General features: G+C 39.0%; 1 protein-coding gene across 1 annotated transcript in view; it reads right to left on the bottom strand.

Moving 5' to 3' along the window:
* The window catches only part of LOC144491523 (neural cell adhesion molecule L1-like protein), a 554136-nt gene extending 542187 nt beyond the window's left edge, over positions 1 to 11949 (bottom strand). Inside the window, exon 1 of the mRNA XM_078209437.1 lies at positions 11748 to 11949. The gene's annotated coding sequence lies outside the window, so the exon portion shown is untranslated. The remainder of the gene's footprint in view (positions 1 to 11747) is intronic.
* Between the last annotated feature and the right edge of the window lie 7069 nt (positions 11950 to 19018).

Raw genomic sequence — 19018 nt, 5'->3', positions numbered from 1 at the left:
TCACTGGTGAGGCTGGCATTTATTGGCAATTCCTTATTGTCCTCATCTTCTCTAACTGTTGCAGTCAGTGTGATGTAGGTACACCCACAGTATTTGTATCTCATTTAACATACATAATATGTTTGGCTCAGAGTAATAGCTTTATTTGTCAACATCTATATTAAAGTTTGACATGTGAAACAACTCAAGTTGGTATCATATGGAAGTCATATTGCAGGAGCAACACAACCCACTGTGACAAGAACCACAGGAGAATTAATTTCTCAGCTTTCAATGGTCTTGTGGATAAAAAACTGACAAATATTGCTCGTCATCTGTTGCGGCCTGGATGAGGAGTGTCACCATACCTCTCACAAACAGTGTTTTGTGTGCCCTGGTGCATGTCTCCAATTTCTGCTGCAACAAGTGACATAGGGACATGGCTACCCAACCTGCTGAAGCATTCTTTTCTTATACATTGCTCCTCTGTCATGTTGAGATAATGATGTGAAGATGCTGGCGTTGGACTGGGGTAAACACAGTAAGAAGTCTCACAACACCAGGTTAAAGTCTAACAGGTTTATTTGGTAGCAAAAGCCACCAGCTTTCGGAGCGCTGCTCCTTCGTCAGGTAAGTGGGAGTTCTGTTCTCAAATAGGGCATATAAAGACACAAACTCAATTTACAAAATAATGGTTTGGAATGCGAATCTTTACAGGTAATCAAGTCTTAAAGATACAGACAATGTGAGTTGAGAGAGAGTTAACCCTCTCCCAACTCACATTGTCTGTACCTTTAAGACTTGATTACCTGTAAAGACTCGCATTCCAACCATTATCTTGTAAATTGAGTTTGTGTCTTTATATGCCCTGTTTGTGAACAGAACTCCCACTTACCTGACAAAGGAGCAGCGCTCCGAAAGCTAGTGGCTTTTGCTACCAAATAAACCTGTTGGACTTTAACCTGGTGTTGTGAGACTTCTTACTATGTTGAAATAAGACATCCTGTTGCAAAATAAGCCAAAATCCACAAATCCTCCTTTGTCATCTGTTGGGGCCTATGAAGATCTGTGCTGCCATGTTGGGTTCTGCTGTTGCAGGTTCAATGGCAATCCAAGCAATATTGCCATCTTTTCTAGTACTACTGCAGCCACTGAAGTGACATAGCAAATTGCAGCCAAAAAGCAATTAACCAACAGCTATTCAGTCTGCCAAACTTTTCAAATTCAACCAAGCAACCAAAAATTGGCGCCAAAATCTCCAGCCACCAAGAATGATTACACTGAGACTTAGCTTAATTGAAATGGGGATCTGAAATCTGAAACAAAAACAGAAAATGCTGTAAAGTCTCAGTAGGTCTGACAGCATCTGTGGAGAGAGAAACTTCTCGAGTTGGATGACCCTTTGTCAAAGCTCAATATACACCACTGATGGAGGTTAATCAAGAAAATGACAGATACACAAAGGTACTAATTAACCCATTAAACTTATGGGGTTTGAACTAATCCCTTTAAATACACTTGCTTCCACCTCCTTGCTAAATGTTTGCACCATGTCTTTCGAAACAGGCTTAAGAATGAGTGAAGCAAATACTCCGAGGCACCAATTTCCTAAAAGGTCCTACTACATGTGCAGCACCCTATTACATCTATTTACATTAGGCAGTGTTAATTTCAGTTAGATAGTGTTAATTTCGGGTAGCCACCTGGTTTGTATTAACCAATTTGGTGACTGCCACATTTCGAGCGTACTTCTGATGCATGACTCCCCACCATGTAATTGGTTAAGTTTAACCCGTCTGAAGCATGGCCAGAACACAAATGCCTACATTCAAAAGCTATTGGGTTCTAAGTCAGTTTTCATCATCACATAATGTATCTCTTCAGTGGAGAGCTACAAATCAAAGTCTCAGTTTCCTTTTTTTCCAGTTTACGTCTTAAAAGACTCTCAGTGGACCACTGTGAATGTTACAATCAGTTTCTCATTATGGGAATTCCTTTTGGAATTCCAATGCAATCCAATTCAGTCAATTTCCTCTAACAGTCCCTCAGTGAAAATGAAAAATCGGATGCTTCTCATTGTATATTCTGCAATAATTATATTTTCCATTATTGCTCACATAATATTTTAATGCTTATCTAATTATATTTTATTACCGATACTGTAATTGATAGGCTTTTACTTCATGCTTGGTGGTTCTCAGGTCATTCATTTCATCTTGTTTTATCATGCATTACTCATTAATGGATCTGTTAATAGAATTATAGTCCAAAACATTTATCATTTCAAAACAATTTAAAGGTGCCAAAGTTTACAGTGATTCAGTTTGATATGTAGCATCATGTTTACATGTCACTGAAACACTTCAAGACCGGAATTACAAACACAGTGAGGACCCATCATTTAGTTCAGATTAGATACTACTCTTCAAGTAAGGACCACAGAGAACATTTGAATTATAACCCTTGTTGAAAGTTGTCTTTCTCAATCCACATCATGCATACAAGAAAATGCATACCGTAATATTACACCGTAAATGCCAACCAGCAACCCACTATGTGATTGCGCTCCAGTCGGAAAGAGGCATTAACTGTAAACATAGCGGAGCTCAGCTCAGGCTGATTTAAATCCAAAGATAAATGGGGTTGGGGTGGTGGGGTCTGGAGGCAAGGTTTATACATCATAACCCCCTCCCACATTCTTCCCACAGGGGACAGTGGTGTGGTGAGTGGGGGGGGGGGGGGGGGGGGGTGGCATTATATATGTTAAATTTACCCTAAAGAGTGACAAATATAGAATCCTGGTGATAGCAAGACATAACAAGAAACACACAGAGAAAGAGAAAGCAACAGAGATGTCACAAAGGCAGATTAAGAGAACACGGTTGCCTATTTCCACACTATGGCATAAATTATTTTAAAGATCTTATTCATCACATTTTTCAAAGACTAAGATGCAAAAAGAAACCTCATTACTGAACTCCTTATTCTCTTTTCTATGATAATTTTCAGCACTGAAACCTCAAAGGGGTATTGTCTTCATAAATAAAAATTGACAAATTTTATTTTTTATAACTAAGTTAAAATGTCACAAATCGTATCAAACCACATTACTAAAACCTAATAACACTGCAACTTCCTTCAGAAAAGAAAACATTTGAAAACACTTTTCCATGATGATTGCGCCAAGAAGGCTATAATGTATAAAGCAGTTTTGTTTTATTCAAAATACCATGAAAATCCCATACTTAAAAGTAGCTACGATCATACAGGCAGTAACTGAAGGAGCATAAATTGGGACTGAAATTCAAAGTGGTTTGAACTTGACCCCTCTGAATTTATTCATGATTTTCAAAATTGCCCAGATATGGCTCAGTTTAAATTCAGCTAAAATGATAAAGTTAATCCCTTTTGTTAATTGCTTTTTCTCAAATACCATACACCACTGATGGGGTTAATCGAGGAAATGACAGATACACAAAGGCAATAATTACCCAAATAAACTTATTTGGATTGAACTAATTTTCAAAACAGTAAAATGACACAGTTATGGGAAGTACATTTTGACCTTTAATATTGAAGTAGGAGACATGGAGGAAAATGGGAAAAATACTCTTTGTGGCTTCACATGTAGCACGCTAATCAGAATTGGTGATTGTGCAAAGTTAGTGGGAAGAAAATGGTGCTTATTGCTGCAGTGGAAGAAGGAAGAATGAGCAGAGTGTGTGTTTATAATGTGAACAGTGCAGCCTTTTGCAGGCATGTGAAAAACATGATGGAGGATTGATGCCATGTGTTATTGAGAGAATGGAAGGAAAGTCACGCCACTTTTGCAGATAACTGAAGCATTTCTTACACTGAATCTAAGTTCTGAAAGTGATGCTTCTGAAGCAGACAATTTTAGCAATCCCTCTCCAGACCCTGTCGCCTTGGTGTGCTGCGACCCTCCAGCACTGGCTGGAAAGAGAACAAGCCTCCTCACTCTCCAGTAGGATCTGTGGAAACGTCTCAAGGGAACCTGGGCCTTACAATTCATTTTGAAGCAATTTCCTTTTCGAGCAATGAAATGGAGTAATCTTGTAGGGAAAAATGAATTCAAGCTATAATAGGTCTCTGTCTGACCTGCTGGAAAATGCACTCCAGCAGTGGACAGGTTTCAATATCCATCGGCAAACACATCCATGGGGCTTTGAAGTTTTTTAAAAATGCAGCTATAAAAGGGGATGTTAAAATATCACAGGCCAGGGTAGCAAGAAGTTTTGCACTCATCACACTCATCCATTTAAAACCCACCATGATGCAGTTTGACTATTTCATTGAGGATCATTACAGAACTTCAGCAATCACAGGCCAACGTGTGTAAATGTAAATGTGGCCCTCTTGATTTTATGCAATCTTTACTGCTTTCATTTTCCATGCTGTCACTGAGTGCTTTGGAATGTCATTAAAATCTGAATCTGAAGGAGTTAAGAGAAGTTCACTGTAAGCCCCCTCCCCATGTGAGCTGGAATTCCAGTTCATATCGAAGTAAGGAGAGCAGGAACCACCCCAACCCAATCTCTGACAGCTTTCCAGACCCCCTTCTACTCCCCATCTTAACTCCGGCATCTCCATCTCCCATATTGACCCCACCCTTCCCTTCTTCTCCGTTCTCTCTCTTACTCTAACCCCTTCCTCTGTCCGGGAAATGGATCAATTATCTCTTCCACATTTCAATCGCTGCAATTGGTATTAATTCATTGCTTTTCACTGTGATAGATGTGTCATTATTTGCCTGAAATAAAATCTGAAAAACTAATTTTCCAGTCTTTTCCAAATATTCACGGAAAGGACAAAGAGACTCTTAAATCTTCAAAGGGTGAACACACATAACTTTTTAACCTTCAACTTCATTTGATGCACAGTCAGTATGCTGGGAAATTTGCAAGCTGCTCATAGTCAGCATACATTAAAGTTATTTAAATCTTTCTCCGTTTTTTGGGTAAAATATGCTGTCAGAACATTGACTTTGAGACAGTTGGGGCCTTTAAGTTTAGAAAAGAATTGCAGGTATAAAAGGCATATATGGTAATTCAGTTGAGTAAATTTCATCGGGTTATTGTGGAATTTGTAATTTTAAATTTCATTTCATTTAAAATGTATTTTGGAAATCTCAGAATTCCTCTTGGCTAAAAGCTCCCTTTCTGTGATATTAAACTACAGAACGCCTCTCAGAGCTGTTTGCCTCCCAATATTACCAAATGCCTAAGTCCCCTCAACATAATTTAAAATATTCTCCATTCATTTAAAATTAATAGGATTAAAATATAACTGATATTTTGCAACTTGAAGCAAAGCAGACCCTTCTCCTGTCACAGTTCACACAGAGAGGCAAATGAACTGCCCTTAGTGTTTTTATGCATCCCATACACAGTTAAATAGAGATCAGGTTGAGAATTGGATTAAAATTATTGATTTGTTATTTCACCACCTATGTACAATTTTCAAAACTAATTGAAGACTGCAACCCACATTAAGTTGTTCTGTAACTTTTTCCTTGGGATTTAAACTGAAAATTTACCGAACAATGTTGCTTTTCACCACATACTCTAAACTGGCTGCACAAAAAACAACTTGAAAATGTGCACGGTCAACACATACACCGTCCCAAATTGTACACTACTTTCTAAGTATACAACTGTGTTGAAATGGAATATTTTGTTGATGTCTGAATTATTTTATTGTCCCTTAATTTAAAATAGGTTATTTTAAACTGCCAATACTTTAAATGACTGCTCTTCACTCTTTAAGAGTTAATTTGTTGAGTGCCATGCCAGAGACAGGAGCACTGATATATCTACAACATCTTAATTACAAAGAGTTGGTGCCCTACAAAATATTTCTTAGTTTCTATTTGCACAGTAGCCCAATTATATCTGTCAGGATGTTACTTGAAATCTTGTTTGGCTGGTTTTCAATAAATGTTTTCGCCTTCTAATCTCATAAGAATTCACTGCTGAGAATCACGCGCAATGAACCACTTTTAGACCAGTGCTCAACCATGGACATGCATGGCTGAAAACTGTCCATAATTGGTCAGTTTATTTAATCTGCCCACAGAATTACATAAAAGGAATACTGCAGCTTTAACCGAATACATCTCTGTATGATGGGGTCCTGAAATGGAGTGCATTTACCCGAATGCATGTCACATTTGCACCTAACACCTGACATGATGTTTTGAAGGGCAGACCAGCCATCCAACAAAGGAAGGCAGGCAGAGTGCTGAAGCTGGAGAGCCAATAGGAGACCCTTTAGTATTGAAACTGATGTTTCCACCTCTTTAACTGTGATTATCCCTCTCTCCACACACTGTTTGAACCTATAAAGACTCATATTCCAACCATTCTTCACATTCCAATCTGTAATTATCTTGCAATTGTGTCTTTTTTATCTATATATATCGTGTTTGTGAACTAACTTGCACTCACCTGAGGAAGGAGCAGCTCTCCGAAAGTTCGTGTTTCCAAATAAACCTATTGGACTTCAACCTGGTGTTGTGAGACTTCTTACTGTGTCCACCGTCAAAGTTATTGCTGTCAATGTAGGAAAGAGAGAGAAAAGGAGCACTTCCAGATGAAGGCACCCTCCAAGAACACTCCAACAACTCAAAAATAAAAAGAGGTCACAGCTCAACCTGTGGCCACAGGCAGAGGTTAAAAAAAAATGGGGCCTGAAGCACCCCAATCTGTTGACAGATGGTCGCCCCCATTCATCGGCTGTGATTCAGCCTCAACTGTGGGGAGGGCTGACGGGTAAATGGAACATTTCAGTTGACATCTGCACAGTAGCCTTTGTAAGCATGAACCCCCTGTCCCACTTTGATTGGTTGAAAATGGCCCAATGGCGGAAACATGTCCACTGGTGGTGGAAATAGTGGGCACATTCACCTCCAGTCCCACCTTCACACCTGTCTAAAAATCCAATCCTGTATCCTGTTGAGTCCGTAAGGAAGCACACAATCGCCAGTCTCTCAAGACCATTTGTTTTATTTTCTGTCCTGTAAAAAATACATTTTGAAAGGACTCTTGGTTTTTGTTTTAATCTCAAATGAATTAACTCCCGGTTATGTTTATTGCAAATTATCAACTTTTACTTCTCACTTCCGTAAATAGTGCCATCTGCAAGTAAAACCTGTTCAATATTTTAGTATAAAACCTGACTTGGCTGACAAGAGCCATCTTCTGAGGAGAGATGGAGGGTAATGCCTTTGTGATACACGATAACAATGAAAGGGAACATGAAAGACATCCAAGAAGGCATAGTTTTCCTCAGTTACAGTATGTCATTTGTGACTTTGGAAAGAGCCTTTTCTGAACCATGACCAGGTAAAAGATCTAATTGGAGGGATTGAAACCAGAAGTTACCAGAAAAATGGGCAAAGATTCGGCAGGTGACGACACACTCAAGGACTTTGGAGAAGAAAATGGGGATTTGGAACGGATAATGGATTGCAAAGAAGGAGGAGCCAAGTGTTATTTTAAGAGAATGATGATTCTCTTTAAAAAGGGAGGCAGTAGCTGAAGAGTGAGATCCATTAAGGAAAAATGCAGAGGCACCATATTGCAGGCTCTCAATCTTTGTATCAAAGTCCATGATCTCACTGAACTTACTATTGGAGGTTATGGTGGAGGAGGCAAGGTGGGTGGTTTAAGAAGACAGTTAGCACTGAAAAAAGAAGCCAAGTGTCATTTTTGCATTCAATATCTTTGAATAGTGGACAATGAAAAGGAGATCATAGCCCACTAATGCTTTCAGTGACCTAGCTGTTCTAGCAAACATGTTCATCAAAGGTGTCCAAGTCAGGGTCCCTTGGACTGAAGAGGGCAGGGATAAGGGGTATACATCAGGGCAACAATTAGAGTGGCAAAAGTAATCGTTCTAGTCGGGACAAGTACAAAGATGGCAAAGAGCATATAATTATCTGAATTAATAGTTGCCAGACCATCAGGATGAATTAACAGCCAAAAAGTAGATAGCTAGGAATTTGAGAGTGCACAGGTAAATTACTTGGACAAGAGTTTTTCCAAGTTTGGTGACAGAAAGAAGTGAGTTTCGGAAGAGACGGAGTGTGGCTAGAAACTGATCCAAGGGCTTGTTCAGAGATGATTTTACCAGTGATAGAAACACCAAAAACAGCAAGACCACATTACAGAAATCAGTAAAGAAGCAAATTACTGGAGATGCTGGAACCTGAAACCAAAAGAGAAAATGCTGTAAAATCTCAGCAGGTCTGGCAGCATCCATAAGAAGAGAAAAGAGCTAATATTTCGAGTCCAGATGATCCTTTGTCAAAGCTTTGACAAAGGGTCATCTGCACAGAAATCAGTCTTTCTGGCTGCTCTCTTTACAAATGTCTCAGTTGTTTTTGTGCCTTTTTTATTCTTTTCATTCACTTTATATTGGATAAAGTTCATTTGATCTTCATTTTTTTCAAATAGGCTGCACACTATTGCCTCACAATGATAGCACATGATGTGCATAATAAAGTCATGTTGCAGAAACCACCTGAAAATTACACTACCTAGTAAGTGAAGGCCATGGGGTGATTAATGAAGACTCCCAGTAATTTGGGATCCCCAATTATGACTGCTTGTCCTAAAGGGAAGACTGGCATTCCTGCTGCCTTGTTTTTACAATGGAAGGTGTTTCCTCTTTCAAACACTGCAGTGATTACTTCTCGAATGCATACTGCCAGTCTAATTGTTTCCTGAGTGGCTCTGAAGGATCCAGTAGGACGCAATCTTCCTGCTGTTGTAGCCTTTAATTACATTAGAAGGAGCTCCTTCATAGCCATAAGAGGCTGAATGGCCTCCTTTGTGCTGCAAGGTTCTATAAGCAACTCAGATCAAGATGCTAGATACAAATAATTATCCAGCAGAATGCATAACTCAATGGCAGCCTGTCTCATCAAGTCGCAAAGACGGATCTGCTATGATACACACAAGTACAAGTCCTGGGATAGTAATGGGTTTGGCTAACACACTCAAAAGGATGTTGCGTCTATATTTCTTAAACCATTACATATTAATCTTCCTCATATCAATTAAAGCTGCAGGAGTCATAGGGCTAAAATACCTAACCTCAGCATTAAGCAAGGTTCAAGGACAAAGCCAGCAATGACCGGCTATAATGAAGCAAAGTATTATTGGAAGATTTTAAAAATGAAATTACAACAAAACCCAATGAAATTCCAAGAAAACCAAATGGATCAGGAAAAGAAGGAGTTAACATTATTTTTGCCACCGTGACACCAATTTTAGTAGATCAGGTTCTGACACGGCATGTGCAATTTAAAATCCATTTCTACTATGCACACGCTGGGTACAATCCAATAGATGCAAAATTCAACATCCCCCAACTGTAAAAGTAGATTTCAAACGAGGCCGCACATGCCTAATAGTGCAGCCTTGTTATACTCAAATCACTTGGTACAATTGGATTTCCTGGAAATCAGGCATGCGTGATCTTCTGACTTGAGAGGACTGTTTACAAAATCACAGCAAATGATGTCACAAAATTTGGCTTTGGGCGAGGTTTATTAATCACGTAATAGTTGTTACTCTGATATTTGTCATTTATCAATCTGTTTTGTATAATCTGATCAACAGAGGTCAGAAGTGAGTGATGTGCAATGACCAGTTAATGCAGACTGTCCTGGTTAAAACCAGATTGGTTTCAGCATTAAAGCAAACAGGGAATGCTGAAAAAACTCAGCAGGTCTGGCAGCATCTGTAGGGAGAGAGAGAATCTGTTTCAGCATTAGGTCTGCTCCACTGTAAGCCTCCAGTCTTTGTTTGTTACAAGTACGAGGCCTGGATTAGTGAGATTAATCTAAAAGTTTTTAAATCCTTTCAAATACAAAATATGTTAAACTTGTTATACCAGCTTCAAAAGCACCTGTCAACGACCAATTTAATAAGCTCTAATTGTTCCCTCTGTTAAAACTTATTAAATTTGTCACTGCAAACCACATGCATGTGGAAATGTTAACATTAGCTATACATTAATTACAGTTTGGGAAATAATGTATTTGCTGGCATATTATTTTAAAGACACTTTAAATGTTGCAAACAGTTTTAACTCCAGAAGTTTCATTTTCTTGAATGGATTCGTCACAAGGGTTTCTTATTGTTGTAACCTTCAGCTATACAAAAATAGCAGTCACCATGTCAGCTGAAAAAAAATACTTGAATTTAACCTTATTCAAAGCAAGGCTGTTGTGGACAAGATTTAACAGTTGAACTCCTATAGTAGAAATGCACTCATGGGAATGCCGGGTAACACAAAGAGAAGCACAGCACAAGTGGAAGGCACAGTATGCACTTGTTTATGATGCCAAATGTACTGTTGTTACAGCTTGAACTGCCTCAAGCTGTGGAACATCTCTGCAAATGAAGCAACCCCAACTATTTTCTCTTTCCAGTTGTGTATGGGATTTAACAGATTATAGGTTTTTGCAGCAGTCACACTAATATCAAGCGTTTCGGTCCTTCATACAAAATGTACTCTTGTTGTGTGCTTCTTTCAATTACTGAGTCACGAAATCTCCGACAGCTCTTATTAAACCATTCCTCAATAAGGCAAAGCAAGTATGCTTAATGTTTGCGTACAATGTCCTTCATCAGAATTGGAATTGTAAGCAGAGAACAGACATTTAGGATGGCATGCCTGCAATGTCTATCAAGTCATTGTTATCATACAAGGCTGATTGGATAAAATCTAAATGAACATGAACATTCTGGTACATTTCATACATCACCGACAATTATTGTGAATATTTCTTAGATCAGCTGTAGCAAATACCTAGCCAACCCACCATTCTGCAGTTCCCATGCAGAATCAATCTGAAATTCTTGGAACAGAAAAAGGAAATTCTTTATCGTGTTGTATATTGCCACTTTGGAAGGCTAATTTTAAACTTTCTAAAGATTTTCATTCATATAGGATTAGGTCATCATGTATTCTATTCCACTTGTTCTTAAATTATTTTATGTAGCATTTTAACTTTGTTTTCCAAAGTTTAACAGATAAGATGTAAAATCTAAATTGTGAAATTTATTTTTAAAACAAATTTTGAAAATGTTATTGAAGTGACTAAATTTCCCCTGCAGCTTGTTAAAATGCTCAACAAAATTCTACGGACCAGAATGTGAATGCAACTAATATATGTTGCAAAACTGAATTTTGACGAGAAGCAGGCTCTCCTTCAGATACCCCAATGTTAGCATAAAGTTCTTCCCCTTAGCAAGTATTGGAATAGCAATGTTCATCTGACATGAAGTAGTGATGGGATGCTGGTTAGATCACTGCATTTCCCCAAGTTTCTATTCCCAACTGCACTGGTGTGGGAGACAGTGATGGTTTTCAACATGGAAAATAGGTTGGGTGGGCTTTATTGCTCTTGGAAGCTTGCTAGAAGGATACTGATGAGGATAGGTCTTGTAAAGATAGAAGTTTTTGACATGAGGTGGTTAGTCGACCACTGTGGGGAAATTAGTGAAATAAAACAAAGGAAAACAGTGTCATACATATCAAAGCAGTGCGAATGTGGGCCTGCCCAGACACCACAATGAGTGTTTGATCATTACTACATACCTTTAAGTAGTAAGTGCTATTTGCAATGACCTTGATTATTACACTGAAGCCTCTGTATACACATAGTTTGAAAATAGATAAGGCTGCCAAGATTCGATGTCTAATACTGCAAAGTACACTTAATAAATATTTACCTTAAGACTGCTGTAAAATCAATTTTCCTCTATCTGTACGCAACCAGATAAAAAGACCAGGAGACTCATAAACTGAGATTGTTTCCTTCCTCCTGCTGTTTGCCTCCTCTGGAGATGTGTTGCAATTTATAGTGCCGTAAATGTAAAATCCCTCTGAAAGTTGCACTAAGCTCTGCAACTGTGCTTCATGCTTCTGAGTGAGAAAACATTTCCGTATGAATGAATTCATTATATGTTGGAAAATGGGTGTTGGCAACACAGTCTAAGAATCTACAATTGGGCAAATGTTATGGACGGGTGTAGCGTGCAAGATTAACCTTTGAGTCACCAGTCAAAGCACATTTTATGTTACCTAAATGGGATTTAAAAGAAAAATTGGCAAGGCACTGTACTATATTTGTTGGAGATGAAAATAATTTGTTGTGTACCCCATCACAACTCTAAAACAGACCAAATTAAATGATACCTTATGTGTCTGTGACCATAGTACTCCATCTCTACAAGTCCTTTTCGACCTCTCGACAGCATTTGACTTGGTCAAGCATATCAAAATCTTCCAGTGCTTCACTTCCATATTCCAGCTGAATGGAATACTCCCACTTGTATGTATTCAATCATAGCGAGAGAACCTCTTCTCACCCCCCATGCCATTAACTCAAGAATCCCCCAAAGATCAGTCTTCAGCTTTCCCACTTACATTCTGCCCCTTAGCAACATTATTTTAGTGCCATGTTCTATATATCTGTAGATGGCACACAAATCTAGCTCTCCACTACTGGGTGGTCATCCATCCCACTATCATCCCAGCCATCCCCGAGCTCACCCTCATAAAATGGGTTGGTGCGCTGCTGATTTTGGCACCTACCCACCATATTTAAATGAACAATTAAGGGTCAATTAGGCTTGTTATAAAGCCAACTGACCCTGATAATATGTTGCCCATGCCATAAAATGTTTGGTGTGGGCAGAAGTGTGAGAGCAGGAAACCTGCTTTTTTAAAAATCTCAAATGATTAAAGGGAGAAAAAAAAGGAGGGAGTTAACCTTTGTGGGCTGCCCTTTGCCGATTGCAGAGCAGCTCTGCTGAGGTTGAAAACCCCCTTCCTTTCGAACTGCTCCCTCCCTTAATCCTTTCCCTGAATAGTGAGTAGATGGTGATCATAACACACCATTGGGAAAAAGAGGAGGAAAAGTGGGAACAAGAGACATGAAGGAAGAAATGAGAAAGAGGGAGCTAAAGGGAAAAGGTGGCTGAGTGGAATATAGGAAAGAAGTGAAGGGAGAGGAAAAGTGGCAGACAGCCATCCACTTCTGATAGTCAAACTCAATTTATTTCAGCAACATAATGACTCAGGAAATAAAGAAGATTAAAAACAACACAACAATCACACTGTTGTGCAGCTGGCAGAGAAAATGCTTTAATGTTCTGTTTGGAGGCTGGGAGGAGGCAAGTACACACAACTCTCAAGTGGTTGGCATCAGTGACTGAGAGGGATAGAAGTTGTGTCGCTGGGGAGGAAATGATACCAGACTGTTCTTCGACAAGGTGGCATGTTTTCTATCAAAGCTCAGTGGACCCTTATTAGGGAGCATCACATCCCCGATTCATCAAGAGCACTGTCACACTGTATTCAGTCATGTTTATTTTAATTCTCCTTGAACTGCTATTCATTGCACAACACAAAGAACTGTTCAGCGATGCAACCTGTTTGATGCATTGAAATCCTTTCTTATAAATGTTTGCTCACTGGCATAAACGATATATTTCAAAGCATATTTTGCACCCACTTTACTTGACTGCTTTATCTGCAAATTTAACAAAAGTTATACAGCAGGAAAAGATGTTCAAGTATGACTTAAAATTGTACTTGTGGACAATATGGTGCTCTGAAAATGTATCATTTTAGGACCAGCTGCACATTAAATATTCCTTGCTTTCTAAAACTGATTCTTGTTTAAGGTTTTTTCTTCCCTTTTTAAGAAAGCCAAAGCTTTTTCATTCACTAGGTTAGTTTGTACAAATAATACGGGCTTTGAATTATTCTGTGGTTTTGTACATTCAAATAAACTTGGACCACGAACCAAAATAAAAAAGATCAGAGAATTTTCAAGCATTTCACTCCTCCAATTGTTCTTGGAGATGTTAAAGGTACCATGTAAATGCAAGTTGTTCATTCTGAGACAATGAAAATATATACATGAAACTACAATTAACGATGAGTTGTTTGACATTTTTAAAATAATTGCTGGCAATTTTGCTTTGTAATGACGCCAATTTCTGAATGACTGCAAAAAAATGGAAGATAATAAAAGGATCTTTCTCAAAACATTGCGTAACAGAATATCAGTGTATGTACACCATCTAAAATGCAATCCCATCACGTACACACACACATCTTCACAGAGTAGATAAAAAGGCTGCTTCTATAGTTCATTGGCAATGTTATTACCAGTAATCTGATACTTTATTATCAGGTCTTAACTGACATTGACCAGAAAGATAGAATTCACAACATCAGACAAGGGTTGTCTCAATTGCAGAGTCTGCCACAGGAATGGTGAAGAAGTAATCTTGGAGGTGACTTTATGCACATGCTAGATATTTTGCCAAATAATCTTCAAAGGAACCTTTTGTATACATATGACTTCCAAAAGTGTCACAAAAGGCAATTTAATTAACTGATGACTTCTTTGGGAGCCCTTTTGAAAAAGGAAATGAAATCTGCAATCAATAGCATTCACAATTTTGTGCTTTACTTTAACAACAATCATCCAAATGCACAAAGTCATTCAAAAGATCCTTTGATTATCTTGTATAATAAATACTGTCACTCCTATGTTGACTTAATCTTAAAAAGAGCATGATTAAGAGTTGGGCTGCATGATGGCACAATGGTTAGCACTGCTGCCTCACAGCACCAGGGACCCAGGTTCAATTCCAGCCTTGAGTAACTGTCTGTGTGGAGTTTGCCCATTCTCCTCATGTCTCTGTGGGTTTCCTCTGGGTGCTCTGGTTTGCTTCCACAGTCCAAAGGAGGTGCAGGTTAGGTGAATTGACTATGCTAAATTGTCCATTAGTGTCCCAAATGTATGGGTTAGGGATTAGCGGGATAAAATGTGTGAGTTACAGGGAAAGGACCTGGGTGGGATGCTGTGTTGGAAAATCGGTGCCAACTCGATGGGCTGAATGGCCTCCTTCTGCACTGATGGGACATTTTAATGTATCAAATAGCACAGAATATGTTAAATTACAGAGGAAGATGGGCTCAGGGGAACCAGATGAAGTGTTTCCAGGATCTGAGATCCTGAATCCCCAGAGTCAGAACTGGGAAAGAGATCTAGTGATTTGTGAACAGTGGAGGGGCACAAGGAGCAAGGTACAGACAGGCGATCAGATCAGTCAGAATATGACAGCAGCTTCGAAGCATCACCAATTTTTACAGATGCACTATAAAAAGCATTCTTTCTGGTTGTGCCACAGCTTGGTATAGCTCCTGCTCTGTCCAAGGCCGCAAGGAACTACAAAGGGCTGTGAATGAAGCCCAGTCCATCACTCAAGCCAGCCTCCCATCCATTGACACTGTTGACACTTTCCACTGCCTCGGAAAAGCAGCCAGCATAATCAAGGACCCTACTTCCATCAGGAAAAAGATACAAAAGTCTGAGATCATGTATCAACCGACTCAAGTACAGCTTCTTCCCTGCTGTCATCAGACTTTTGAATGGACCTACCTCATACTAAGTTGATCTTTTTCTACACCCTAGCTATGACTGTAGCATTAATTCTGCACTCTCTTCTTTCCTTCTCTATGAACATAATGCTTTGTCTGTATAGCGCACAAGAAACAATACATTGTATATTGATCCATGTGACAATAAAAAATCAAATCAAAATCAAAAGGAAAAGACAACCATGTGGGCACATTGGGAAGGTAGCTTCCATCATTAAATTGGAGGACATTCAATGCAGGACTGGAGGATCAGACATTTAGCAAAACCATTTGAAAGCCTCCTTCTTCAAATTGCTTTCCAATGTTCCATTGCACCTTGGCCAGAATCTGCCCCTACCTATGACCTTTGCGGATTCGTCTGGATTGATCCCCTGGGCTCCAGCCATTACTTGCAACGCAAAAGACATAGACAAAATGCAAAATAAAGGAAATGACATGCCAGAGAAGGAACCACAAAAATAAACAAATTCTGAGAGCCACAAGCAATTTTGGTCAGGCAATGATAGAAAGTGGGAATGAAAGGGCGAGACACACTCTACAAAAAAGACTGCACAAGCAAGAAACATTAGTAAGCAGAACAAAATTGTTGGATGGAACGTGTTAAGTTTTCTACAGGTTGACAAATTTATATGTATTTATTCTGATTGTTAAAATGATCATCCCTACATTAGCAAATTATCTGGAACTTACATGACTTGCTCTCTACTCTCCCTAACTTTAACAGTCTCCCAAAATCCAGTATTTTTCACTCTTTTCTTGATTATCTTTCAATCTCCATGTATTGCTGCAGTGTGCTCAACAATCCTTCCTTTCCTTATAAAACACCCAAGGTGTACAAGCTGTAGAATTTACGTTGTTGTTGTCACATGCCTGCGTCCAGGAAAGAGCTCTTCAAGAATCCAAAAACAATATCCTCTGTTAGTCATGTTTTGTTAGCCATCACTTCACAATAAATGTATTTCAGATTTTAAAATTGATTTTATTCTGCTGCGCTTGAGGTTCATTTTGAATTCTAAGGCTGAGTCAGGAGGGCAAACACAATCATGATAAAGCTGGTGCTTTATAGATTATGTTTCAAAATCCATTCTGTATCACAAAAGATGGAAGACAACAACATCAAGCAGTATTTACCCATTTGGAGGCCATTAACGCTGAAGGACATTCTCAAAATCAGTGCGCAGTTAATAAAACAAATCATTAACTTTAAATGCTCACCATAACCACATTTTATCATTGCACTGCGGTATCAATCAATTTGTTTACTTTCTTATTACGTGTAATTTGAAATAAGTACGTCAGCTGCTTTAGCCTGTGAGACCGACGATTTGTGTTTAACGCAACACCAAACTGATGAGTACACGGCAGATTATTGAAATGCCAAGTGATTTCAGATCTTAGAGGACATTGTTAACTTCTGTGAAACTATTCAGGAAGAAAACTCCTGAATAAAGCTGGCACAATTGTGTAAATCTGCCCGTCCTTTTGGAGGGAAGGGTGTATTTGAGAGGTAATGCTAACTTGTCACCAGTAAACTTAGCAACATATCAAGGAAGCACTTATAAAGACTGGACATCGATACTGCAATCTAATTTTGGCTAAGCAAGATAGGTTTATTCCACAAAAAGCAACTGAAGAGAGCCAAAGTTTGCTTCAGTGACTTTTTGTCAGGTTTAATCTTTGGTGCCTCTTGGATTTCTTCATTTACCACCTTTAAGCGGTTATAGACTATAAACTGGAATCCAAAGTCATACCTTACACCTATCTCTCAGCCTGTGTGGTTTCCTGGCAATGCACCTGAATAGACTAGTATCTTCAATCATCCCTTTCTCATCTCTTCAACATCACAGTGCAAATCTATCTCTTTAGTAGTATATGGGTGTAGACAATCTGTTACAAAAAGTCTCAATGAAAGCCTCAAGTAAACAGAACTGAAGACACTCCAGAATGTGAATACAATGTAAATAGAAAAATGGGGATTACTAGTTTATGAGATATAAACCCATGTAATACTTGACAATATAAATTACAAACCCAATAATGGGTTGAAGGGAAAATAACATTACACCAGACATGTTTCTTTATTTTTCATAAACCTATGATTGATTCATTCATTTAATTTGTAATGCATACTGTCTCATTTGGATGTTCTCGTTTAAAATGGGTCATGGGAAATACCACTGAAATGCTATTTTCCACTCCTCATGTATTTTGCTATTGGGGAGTGAGGACAGAGAGCAAAGAAGAAAAAAATAAGAGAAGCAACTTAGTAGACACTGGATATAGCACTGGTAAAAGGTCAAAGTAGCTGTTTTGCAAACAACTGGAAGGGGGCACAGAATAGGTATAGTACATGTGAAAACTAGCACAAAATAATAAAGCAAAGACAGGGGTAAGCTGGAGTGATAGGGGGAAACAGAAGGGTCAGGGGAGAGATGAAGGGAGCGAGTGGGAGAGACAAAAGAGATGAAGAGGAGAAAAGAAATGGGAGAGGGGGAGAAATGGAAGGGGCAGAGTGCCGGGCGGATGGGGTGGGGTGGGGTGGAAGGGGTGGGGACTGGGAGCAGAGTGGGTGGGGCCAGAGAGAAACAGGGGAGGGCCAGCCACAGAAAGGCCAACAGGAGATACTGAAGAAATGATTTAGAAATTTAGATGGAAAAAGTAACAGCTGTTCTGTTGGGAAGGGTTTAAATCATGCCAAAACTGCCATTCTGGTGAATCAAATAACTAGAGCTATACACGGATTCAGGTGTGGAAATTTGGAAAGTTAAAAGAGAAAGGACAAAGCAAGGTAGCAATATTGGTAATGATAACCAGAATCACAAAATGGGGCAGAATGTACAAACATAAAACAATACCTGCAAATAGGATCGGGGAGGGAAAAATAGTAAAAAGTCAAAATTAAAGGCTCTTTATCAGAATGCAACAGCATGCATAACAAGATAGATGAATTGATGGCAACAGCTGTTTTGCAAATGACTGGAAGGGGGCACAGAATAGGTATAGTACAGGTACAAACTAGCACAAAATAATAAAGTAAAGACAGGGGTAAGCTGGAGTGATAGGAGGAAACAGAAGGGTCAGGGGAGAGATGAAGGGAGCGAGTGGGAATGACAAAAGAGACAGGATTATGACTGAACGCCTCTAAGTCAAAATCCCGCCTAAAATAAATAGAAATAAATGGGTATGATCTGTTAGCCATTACAGCAACATGGTTGCAAGATGACCAAGACTGGAAACTTAATATCCAGGGGTACTCAGCATTTTAAAAGATGGGCAGAAAGGAAAAACGAGGTGCAGTGGCTTTCTCGAGGAAGAATGAGATCAATACAGTACTCTAATGAACTTGGCTCCGAAGATCAACATGTGGAATCAATTTGGGCAGGGATAAGAAATACATGGGAAAGAAGTCACCGATGGGAGCAGTCTATAGGCCTCCAATAGTAGCTGCATTGCAGGGCAGAGTATAAATCAAGAAATAACAGGGACATATAAGAAAGATTCTGCAGCAATAGATAAACGAAATAGTTGTGGGGGGAAGGAT

This window comes from Mustelus asterias, chromosome 3, assembly GCF_964213995.1.
Source record: "Mustelus asterias chromosome 3, sMusAst1.hap1.1, whole genome shotgun sequence".
In the NCBI taxonomy this organism is placed as follows: Eukaryota; Metazoa; Chordata; class Chondrichthyes; order Carcharhiniformes; family Triakidae; genus Mustelus; species Mustelus asterias.
The sequence above is the reverse complement of the archived record's forward strand: the minus strand, read 5'-3'. Positions and strand labels throughout refer to the sequence as shown.